At 42.4% G+C, this 11,834-nt stretch overlaps 1 pseudogene; it reads left to right on the top strand.

Moving 5' to 3' along the window:
• Window positions 1-7,325: 7,325 nt before the first annotated feature.
• On the top strand, window positions 7,326-11,533 carry LOC143697149 (extracellular calcium-sensing receptor-like; annotated as a pseudogene).
• The last annotated feature ends 301 nt before the right edge of the window (window positions 11,534-11,834 follow it).

Genomic DNA, 11,834 nt, shown 5'->3' with positions numbered 1-11,834 from the left:
TACGCAACATAGAAAACAATGATAATGAAAAAAAAGAAAAGAAACTAAAATAATGTTAACAATTAATTTAAGAAATTGATATAGCATAATGGGAATTAAGACAATTCATGAAGGAAAATTTTAGAACTAAAAATAACTTTTAAATAAATTTCAAGGGGTACTCAGATGTAACTTGTCAATACAAGGGTATACTTAATTAATTTAATCCTGCTCCTGGAGGGCCGCTGTCCTGCAGAGTTTAGTTCCAACCCTAATCAAACACACCTGAATCAGCTCATCAAGCTCTTCAGGATCGCTTGAATATACAAAGGCAGGTGTGCTGAAGCAGGTTGGAACTAAACTCTGCAGGACAGTGGCCCTCCAGGAGCGGGATTGAAGACCTCTGTTGTAATGTATGACAATGGGATCCAGTTAACCCTCTGGGGTCCAAAAACGCGCCGGCGTGTTTTGCTGTTTTTTTTCCACATAGCAGCAACACAGACTTAAAATACGCCGTAATTTTTGGTCATATAAATAAAATCAATACGTGATTATAAACTATAGAGGGTCTTCTTTTTTTGTGTACACTCACATTAACATCAAAACCGTGTGCTTTTGTAAAATGAAGAAAATAAACAGGGTGTGCTTTCTGCCTCTCTGTCTCCGTTAACTTTTTTTCTGGAGCACGTCTCTAAACTTAAACAAAGGTCAGCGAATACTATTCACACAAGCATGAACAATATGTCTTTATAATCATTTAAGTTTGTACTTTTAAAATATCTAATTCAAAACTAAAAAAAATATTCTCTGTTTATGTAATCTATAAAAACAGAGAGAGGTGTCAGCCGATCTCATTACGTTCTCTCAGCTCATTATTCTGCTAATGTGACACGCCCACGGAGAGCGCGCGCCCCTCATAAACGCGATAACACAACAAATGTAATCATCAGATTAATGTACTATTTCTTCTTGCGAGGCTGTGTGAGGAATAATCCTGGGACATTTACCTCAGAACATGTGCTGGTTTATTTTCATTTCGAGGAGCAAGTAAGTTTTTTTTATTATTGTTCTAATAGCGATATCATAGTGTATGTAAACCGCAAAAAGACTGTTTAAATATGAATCGTGCCTGTGTGTGTGTGAATGAATGAATGAACTGAACAGTTTTTACCAAACCCTATTGCTATACTGAAATGAGTGAAAATCGAATGAAATATGTTGAAATAATGTTAAAATGTCTTTGTATTAGCAACGTATTAAACTGCAAATTAATATTTATATGCCCTAATACAGAACAACAAACGATATGCCTATGTTACAGACGAAATATGAAAGACAACATTTCGTTGACTAGTTTTGGATAGATTATTAACTGTTTACTGTAAACTAGACTACTGCCACATTGAATAAGCTTTTATTCACAAATTTCTGCTCAAATGTTAAATATATTAGCCTATGTTTGTTTTGTCAAAAATAAAGTCTTCAACTAGGATGCTATTATAGTGTTTGTTCCAATGTAGGCTTTATTCAAACTAATGAATCCTTAACTTTGAAATATGTATGATAAAATGTATACTTTAGTTCTCTTAGTAGAGGTTCTCTCGTATTGCGTAAGTTTAGCTAACGCTACGGGAAAGATTTGTCTTCTCGAGATACTGAAGCCAAAAAAATATCCTTAATTTTGTATTCATTGTCAACGCAGGGCAGCAGCTAGCAGACCTAGAGCAGGCCATCTCGCGTGCTCATTTGCTGCCCTGCGGGCAACTGCTGCAGCCTACCAGTGAGCCCGGCGTGACGTCACGCCCAATGAAGGGCGCCCTCGCCTTCATAGCGTCACAGCCCGCCAGAATGGGCGTGGCTTAGCGTAGGGGCTGTAGGCTGACTTTCTTGATTTTTCATCTCTTCAGCGAGCTCTTCGCATCGCTGGATCTGAGAGAAGCAACCGCCGCCGTCAAACAGCGAACAGCAAGCTTAGGATAACGCTAAGGAAGCCGGCCGTCTTCGCCACCTTCAGCCATCCGTGCGAGCTACGCTATCCGGCCACGTATCCTTTTCGCCTGCTATATATATTCTAAAAGAGCAGCGAGCGTCTTTTTAAAGATGCCTCACACTTCTGCGGCTTGTGTAGAGCCCCGCTCATTGCCGGAGACCGCCACCTTATCTGCGCTCTCTGCCTGGGCCTGGAACACGCAGAGCTCGCCCTCGCGTCCGGGGGCTGCGAGCTCTGTGAGGAGCTTCCGCTGTCGACCCTGTGGGATTGACTCGAGGCCTTCAACACCGCAGCAGTCACTCCGCTCTCTGTGGGACTGCGCAGGCAGAAGCGCCATTCCCTGAGACAGCAGAACCTGTGGCCACAGCGACGCGCTCGACGGAGAACCTCCCTCGAGCCTCACTTTCGCCTTCCCCGCCTTTCCTCACCGACGCCCAGCTGCTGCTTACGAGCCTCACTGCCGTCGCATCGGAGGATGAGGCCGAGGAACACGCCACGAAAGACTGCAGCTCTATCCTGGCATTGGACAGCGAGGAATGGTCGCTTTATTCCGCCACCTCGTCGATCCAGGAATCTACCCGTACCTGCGCTGGAGCTGATGCGGAACTGATGCGCCTGCTGACACAGGCTGTTGACCGTCTCGGGCTGGAGTGGTCGCTGCCAAAGGAACCCGCGCCGAACAGGCTCGACGGTTGTTTTCTTCAGAGTCGCCGCCGCGCAGCTTCAGCAACTAGGTCCGCTCCATTCCTGCCGGAACTTCATTCGGAGCTGACGAAGTCGTGGAATACACCATTTTCCTCAAGACTTCAGTCACAGGCCTCCGCGTCGCTCTCCCAAGTGGACGGCGCCACCGAGAAAGGGTACACGGCTATTCCCCCTGTGGAAGAGGCGGTCGCGGCGCACCTTTGCCCGCCCTCTGCGAGATGGCGGTCACGGTCAGCCCTCCCGTCTAAAGCCTGCTGAGCCACGTCCGCCTTGGTCGGCCGCGCTTATGCCGCCTCCGGCCAGGCCGCGTCTGCTCTACACTCAATGGCTGTGCTACAGATCCTGCAAGCCGACCTCCTCCGTGAATGGGATGAGAAGGGCCGTGATCCAGCTGCGGTTACGGACCTGAGAAGTGCGACGAATCTCTCTCTCCGCGCCACCAAAACGCCATCAAAAGTGAAAGTGCCCACGCCCCAGTGTTAATAAGCTACACATAAGCACTCCAAATCCCGTGTCACTCACAGAGCACACTCTCATAAAGTGCAGAAAAGCCGCTCGAGTGTTGAATGTAAGAAATGTGTCCACAGGTCTGTGCCCACTATCTGCCCGCTCTGTTACACGATCAAAGAAGCAGGTTATGAATGTAAGTCTCGTGCCCGCCAGAGAGCGCTCACGCTTGCTAACACAAACCTCCCCCCGGGCTCCGCCCGCGCATTTAAGTGTTATCCCAAAACGCAGGGCGTTAATAAAACGCTCCCCATCCATTATGATCGGGGCGTCAGATACAGTTGTAAGTCTCGTGCCCGCGTACACGCGCTCACGCTTACAGAAAGCTTTTCCGCCAGGAGCGCTGCTCGCGCGTCAAAAAGTGTAAAAAGAATGTTCCCCATCCGTTATGATTGGGACATCTTACATAAATCAGCCAGTTTCGGCTTTCAGCGAGCAGCAATTGCCCAGAACCGAGAGCGCACGCGCCGCGCTTTCGGCTCCGTTTCAGTTTCACAAGCCTGCAAATGGCGGCGATCTGAACCCGGAGGCCATTCGCCCCCTAGCGGCTCACATAGCTGCGTGGGAAACTATCCCAGGGATTTCAGAATGGGTGCTGAGCACAATAAAGCAGGGCTATACACTTCAATTCATTCGCCGTCCCCCGCGCTTTCAAGCCCAGACCACGACGATAGTGAATGCGGAAGTAGCACACCTACTTCACGCAGAAATAGCAAAGCTGCTGTGCAAAGGGGATATAGAAAAGGTACCGCCTTCTCTGAGCGAGTCAGGCTTTTACAGCCGATATTTTCTCGTACCCAAGAAGGACGGAGCCTTCAGACCTATCCTAGATCTGAGACATTTGAACAAAGTGTTTACGAAAAGACCGTTCAAAATGCTTACGACCAGGAAAATCTTTGCGCACGTTCGCCCGAGGGACTGGTTTATTTCTCTAGATCTGAAGGATGCCTATTTTCAGATTCAGATAATACCCCGTCACAGGCAATTTTTTAGATTCGCCTTCGACGGTCAGGTATATCAATACACCGTCCTGCCGTTCGGCCTGTCTCTAGCACCCCGTACATTTACGAAGTGCATGGACGCGGCGCTCGCCCCCCTGAGAAGTCAGGGGCTGCGAATAATGAACTATCTGGACGATTGGCTGATATTGGCACAGTCAGAGACAGAACTGCTATCTCACAGGACAGTGCTTCTCAGTCATCTGGAAAGCTTGGGTCTCACGGTCAACTGGACCAAGAGCTTGTTACTGCCCAGCCTTTCAATTTCCTTTCTAGGAATAGAACTGTACTCGGTGACCATGACGGCTCGTTTATCGACACAGCGCGCGCGCCGTGTTCGCCATCTAGCCGCATCTTTCCAGAAGGGCAGCTTTCTCCCTTTGAAAACATTACATAGGATGTTGGGCTGTATGGCATCAGCTGCAGCGGTGCTTCAGCTGGGCCTACTGCGTATGCGCCCGCTCCAACGCTGGTTGAATACTCGCGTGTCCCGCCGAGCCTGGCTGTCTGGCGGCCAGAAAATCAGAGTGACTCAGACCTGCATAGCGGCTCTGCAGCCCTGGTTAGTGGCCGACTGGTACCAGCAGGGAGTAAGGATGGGAACCATCTCTTATCGGAAAGTCATCTCGACAGACGCGTCCAACTCGGGTTGGGGCGCGCTGCTCGAGGGCAGACCGGCCTTTGGCCAGTGGTCAGACCAGGAGAAGGGTTTTCACATAAACTGTCTGAAGATAATAGCGGTCGAGAACGCACTAAAGTGCTTCCTCTAATAAACATAAAAAGAACAAATATGTGCGTTATAGCTCGCCGCCGCATCACAAATGGTGAATCAATTATTTTTTTCTTTATATTCAAAAAATTTTTAGACCTTTTATTCTAAAATAATTTAATGTTTGTTATCTTTTGAACACTACAAACTGAAAACAAACTGATGTTTCTACCAATCTTTCATGATTTTTCATGGTCATCTCTATTTCGAAATAAAGGTCTGAACATGCCTTAGGAGTGTGAAAATTTTCTTGTTGCAAATTGATAAAATACTGCTCCTCTGTAATTTATTTTGTTAATTGAAAATCATGAAAACTAGAGATTGTAACTGAGCGCTCACACCAGACGCGAATTGAGCGTCAAATTCGCGCCTGCCGCGTCTAGTTATACATGTGTACACTTTGAATCCATTCGCGCGTCAAGAGCGAAATCTGTTGGCAGCCATCTTTTTACAAGACGGTTAATGTTGGTCGAGCATTCATCGAGAGAGTCACCACTCTGAATTTGCTCTGGAGAGCAGAACAGCAGCGTAGGGATCATCGTCACCGTATTTGGGTCACCAGACCCTTCGGAGGTGAACCCAGTTTGGCGAGTTTCACCATTTGCTCCAGGAGCTGCGCCTGGATGATGGCCGCTTTCAGCGGTACTTCCGCCTGTCCCGCGGCCAGTCTGATGACCTTTTGTTCCGCATCGGTGCGAGGATCACCCTCACCCACCTAATCTGTAATTTATTTTTGTTTTGATGATAAATGGAGGCAGTCTAGGCTACTACAAAAGTGATTAAACTGTCCTGTGATTTTTTTCCCTCACACATGTCCACTTTGTCCAGACACGAACTATGTTCTTGCACTAAAGTATGTTGGTTCTCTTAACATTAGAATAATAATAGTGTTTCATATAATCTAGATTAGATATGGAATAAATAGCACACAAAATTAATGTCTCAAGTTAACACGAACTTGACACGCGAATGAGGCGAATTCGCGTCTCCCGCGATGCTCTACGCATCATTCGCGCTGCAGGAATTTTTTATGCGTGTAACGCGTCTTTGCATTGACTTAACATTGAAATCACTCGCGCTAGACGCGCTAGAAGCTCTATTTGCGTCCGGTGTGAATGCACCATAAGCTTTCAAATGATATATAGTTTGTCAAGATTAGTTTAGGTTTAGTATAAGATATTACTGTTTAAAATATGTAATGGCTGTGGGCCCACTGCTGGGCCGGTGACACTTATAACATAGCAACAAAATATGGCACGAACTGTCCCCATTCATATTCCAAAGTTGGTTCTCTGTCTTTGACTCTTGATGGCTCTGTTTTGGGTATCCAGACTAAAATGAGGAACATTGGAGTTATATTTTATGTTAATCTTTCATTTGATTCTTTCATTCAGAGTACTGTTAAAACATCTTTTTTCCATCTTAGAAACATCGCCAAATTGCGGCCAATGTTAACTTTTCCCGTAGCTGATAAATTCCTTCGTCGTCTTTCGGATTGACTATTGTAACGCTCTTTTAGCCGGTGTTTCTAAATCTACACTACACAAGCTTCAATGTGTACAAAATTCTGCTGCTAGGATCTTAACTGGGTCCAGAATATGCAACCATATCACTCCGGTTTTGGAATCCTTGCATTGGCTCCCAGTTATGTTCCGAGTTGATTATGATTATGACGAGATTATGATGCTTACATATAAGTCTTTGCACGGTCTGGCTCCAAATTATCTATCTGAAATGTTACACCCCTACACTCCGAATCGCAGATTGGGCTCCTCACAATCGAGCATGCTGGTGGTTCCTAAAACTCGCTTAAAGTCTATGGGTGACAGGGCTTTTTCCTTCTATGCACCTGTCCTTTGGAATTCTCTGCCTCTTGGACTTAGGGAAGCCCAGACTTATGCCATTTTTAAAGGTCAACTTAAGACATACTTTTTTAAACTTGCATTTACCTGTTGATGTGTTTGCTTTTAACTATTGTCTATTGGGTGTACAGCGCTTTGAGGAGCTGCTTTTAAAGGCGCTTTATAAAATAAAGGTTATTATTATTATTATATTAAATAAGTATTAAAAATATATTGTTTCTTATGCTCAAATACTGTTAAAAGGAGTATTTTTCAGGCAAGATCAGCCCATATGCATGTGCAGTCCTAAGTGTGCATCTCAGAACACTGACTGTTTCTATGGTAACCAGAGCTTCTAACAGCAGCTGCAGTGACACAATGTTTATTGGTGATTGGCTCTTAAGGTGACATCCTGATTTCCAGTGATGACCACTTGGCACAACCTGTTTTTTTAAAGGAACAACCCATACAAGCTGAGATGGTAAGTGGTTCAGAAAGAGAGAGAAATGTTGATCACTCTGTATATTTCTATATACTTACTCTTTAACTGTATCACTGCAGCTTCAGTCCTCAGATCAGATACCTGCCAGATCCAGGGACACTTCAGGTTGAACGGCATGTACCAGGATGGAGATGTTATACTTGGAGGACTGTTTGAAGTTCACTTTTTCACAGTGTTCCAAGAGCTGAGCTTCAGAGCAGAGCCAGAACCACCATACTGTGAAATGTGAGTCAGACAGACTGCATAACTATAAAAGAAGAAATATTCCTTAAATAATTACAACAATAATACTACAATAATAATAATAATAATAATAATAATAATAATAAGAAGAAGAAGAAGAAGAAGAAGAAATACGAATGTCAATATGCTCAAATGACTTTTTGACAGCAGTAATGCTATCTTGACAACAATCTCTATTAAAACAACTGCATATTTAACAAAGTGTGCACCATAGAAGAGATCCATGAGTGTGAACTCTGATGTAACTGCTGTGTATTAATGCTTCTATTAATTTGTAATCTGTCATTTATTTATCTCTTTTTAATCTAATTAAATGTTAACATTTATCTTGCTTTTTTTCTTAGATTTAATATGGAAAGCTTTCAGCATGCACAGACTATGGCTTTTGCAATAAATGAGATCAATAAGAATCCCAATCTGTTGCCTAATATCACTCTGGGTTACCATCTTTATGACAATTGTGTGATGCTAGGAATGGCGTTCCGGGCTGCCATATCCCTGGCTAGTGGGACAGAGGAGTCCTTTTCCAACCTAAACTGCAATGGCCCTCCGCCGGTTATTGGAGTGGTGGGGAATCCTAGTTCAACTCCATCCATTGCAATTTCCAGTGTTCTGGGGCTGTTTCGAGTACCTATAGTAAGATGGGATGAAAAAAAGTAAAAAAAAAAAATTGTTTATGACAATTTACAATAACTGTTTTCTATTTGAATATATTTTCAAATATTTATTCCTGTGATGCAAAGCTGAATTTTTAGCAAAATTTCTTTGGTCTGCGGCGTCACATGATCCTGCAGAAATCATTCTATTATGCTAATTTGATGCTCAAAAAAACATTCATTATTATTATGAATGTTGAAAACAATTGTGGAAATATTTTTTTCAGGATTCTTTGATGAATAGAATGCTCTGTTTCATTTATTTGAAATATAATCCTTTGTAACATTATAAATGTATTTACTGTAACTTTTGATCAATTTAATGCATCTTAAAAATATTTACCTGAAAAAAAAATCTTACTGACCCCAAACTTTTGAACTGTAGTGTGTAATGTTACAAAAGCTTTCTCTATTTCAAATACATATTATTCTTTTGAACTTTCTAATCATCAAAGAAGCCTGATATTTTTTTTACATAACTGTTTTCGACATTGATAATGATAATAATAATAATAATAATACGTGTCTTGATCAGCAAATCAGCTCTTGGTGAGCATAAGAGACTTCTTATAAAAACATTAAAAATCGTACAGATCCCACACTTTTGAACGGCAATATATATATATATATATATATATATATATATATATATATATATATATATATATATATATATATATATATATATATATATATATATATACCTGTGTGTATGTGTGTGTGTCCTGCCTCATCTGCTTGTGTTACAAATATTATAAAGGCACTGATAATTTTTATGTTGATTATCACAAATTTTCTAACACCTTGTCCTCCCTCTCCATCTCCCATGATTAGGTTAGTCGCTACGCCACCTGCTCCTGTCTGAGTGACAGAAAAAAGTACTCCTCTTTCTTCAGAACAATCCCCAGTGATGCCTTCCAGGTGCGGGCTATGGTTCAGATCTTGAGGCATTTTGGATGGACCTGGGTTGGTCTTCTCTACGGTGACGATGACTATTGCATCTACGCTGCTCAGTCCTTTCAGCAGGAAATTAAGCTGTTTGGACATTGTGTTGCTTTTTCTGAAATTCTTCCTTATGATAACAACCCCAGAGATATTCAGCATATACTGAGAGTAATGCAGGCTTCTACAACTAGAGTGGTGGTTGTTATCTCCCCTTCATCCTTAGTGATACCTTTGATGGATGAGGTAGTGTTGCAGAACATGACAGGCAGGCAGTGGATTGCGAGTGAATCTTGGGTCACTTCACCTGTGTTTCACACATCACGTTTCCTGCCCTTCCTGGTGGGCACACTGGGCATTGCCATCAGACGTGGGGAGATCGAGGGCTTTATGACTTTCTGTTATGTCTTCGTCCAAAAAATTATCCAAGAAATAATATGTTGAGAATCTTCTGGGAGAACATGTTTGGTTGCAGTTTTGAAACAGGGGGTAAAGAGACAGATAGAGATATAGTGAAAACAGTGTGTACAGGACAGGAGAATCTGAGCATTACAGACACACCATACACTGATGTTTCAGAGTTGAGAGCAGCTTATAATGTGTATAAAGCAGTTTATGCCCTAGCACATGCGCTTCATAACCTGATGCAGTGTGAGGAGGGTAGAGGACCATTCAGTGGGAACAGATGTGCTGACATAACACACTTGAAACCCTGGCAGGTAAGACTCAAATATATAGCGCAGGTTTACATAGAAGAAGAACTAGTCAAATCAAGTCAAGTGGCCTTTATTTATATAGTGCTTTATGCAATACCGATTGTTTCAAAGCATCTCTACAGTGATTTACATCTTTACAACTAGACACAAAAAATAAACAAGTGTGACATATAATACTGTCCTATCTACAATCTGTACAGCTGGTTCACTACCTACAGAAAGTGAATTTCACCACAGGCTTTGGGGATCATGTGTCATTTGATGAGAATGGAGATGCTTTGGCCATCTATGATGTAATGAACTGGCAGCCGAGGACAGATGGATCAATAAGTATCTACACAATCGGTATAGTATATGATGAGCCAGAAACAGGGATGGTTCTCACACTGGAGTAGGATACAATATACTGGAACTTTGAGACAAAAAAGTAAATTTACATTGCATGTTAATGTTATTTTTTTTGCAGATATAGTCTAAATTATAGTCAAAGCTATAAAGCAAATGAGAATATATTAATTGAAAGGCCAAGCTTTTCATTGTGTAAAAGACATAACTGATGATGTCTCTTTCAGGCACCACAATCTGTGTGCAGTGAGAGCTGCCCACCAGGAACCAGAAGAGCCATGCAAAAGGGTCTTCCTGTCTGCTGTTTTGACTGCCTGTCATGCGGAGATGGAGAGATTTCTAATACAACAGGTGAGGAGATTATTGTTGGCAAAATGTAAAAGTACATTTTTCTTAATTTCTCACCTTCTCTCTTATTCTCACCTATAGATGCTAATGAGTGCACAGTGTGCCCAAATGAGTTCTGGTCCAATCCAGATAAGGATCAGTGTGTCCCCAAAGAAGTTGAGTTTCTGTCTTATGAGGATCCTCTGGCCATCTCTTTAACCACTGCATCTCTGCTTGGCACCTGCTTCTGCGCTCTTGTGATGGTCATCTTTACTCATCACCTTAACACTCCCATAGTACGCGCCAACAATTCAGAGCTCAGCTTCTTGCTGCTGTTGTCACTCAAACTGTGTTTTCTATGTGTGCTGCTGTTCATTGGCCAGCCGCAGTTGTGGACGTGTCAGTTAAGACATGCTTTGTTTGGCATTAGCTTTGTCCTGTGCATTTCCAGCATCTTGGTCAAGACTATGGTGGTAATAGCTGTGTTTAAGTCCTCTCTACCAGAAGGAAAATGTCCAATGAAATGGTTTGGAGCAGCTCAACAAAGATGCACAGTTCTGGTCCTAACAGCCATTCAGGTTGTGATATGTGTAGTCTGGCTATCAACTGCCTCTCCAACACCCCATAAAAATAGCAACTATATCCGCTCTATAATAGTATATGAATGTGCTATTGGCTCAGTGGCTGGTTTTTCTATGTTGCTGGGATACATTGGACTGTTGGCAGCAGTGAGCTTCCTTTTAGCTTTCCTGGCGAGAAATCATCCAGATAATTTTAATGAAGCAAAGTTCATCACTTTTAGCATGTTGATATTCTGTGCTGTGTGGATTGCTTTTGTTCCAGCATATGTGAGCTCACCAGGGAAATATGCAGTGGCTGTGGAGATTTTTGCCATTTTAGCTTCTAGTTTTGGATTACTGGTGGCCATATTTGCCCCAAAGTGCTATATCATACTTTTACATCCAGAGAGAAACACTAAAAAAAAACATAATGGGAAGAGAAATACAAAATAAATAGTTTTGCATTATTGTGAAATAAAATTATGACTTCCTATTGAAAACTATTTTATTGGGTTGAGTATATTATTATATTTACTCGACACATTTGACTGCCATATTCCATCAAAGCTTCTCTCTGCTGCTCTCTGATGTGAGTAATTTCACATAGTCCTACTCACTTAAAGTGGCACTGATTTATATGCTTCACAATTAATAGATAAAATATAGATACTGTTACATCCAGTCAGGAATGAAACGGAGAGTGAATCCAATTGCAAGCACATTTAATTAAACAAATACAAAAACAGGAAATCCA

This window comes from Siphateles boraxobius, unplaced genomic scaffold (assembly GCF_051911475.1).
Source record: "Siphateles boraxobius isolate OS27281-9 unplaced genomic scaffold, OSU_SipBor_1 31, whole genome shotgun sequence".
In the NCBI taxonomy this organism is placed as follows: domain Eukaryota; kingdom Metazoa; phylum Chordata; class Actinopteri; order Cypriniformes; family Leuciscidae; genus Siphateles; species Siphateles boraxobius.
The sequence above is the reverse complement of the archived record's forward strand: the minus strand, read 5'-3'. Positions and strand labels throughout refer to the sequence as shown.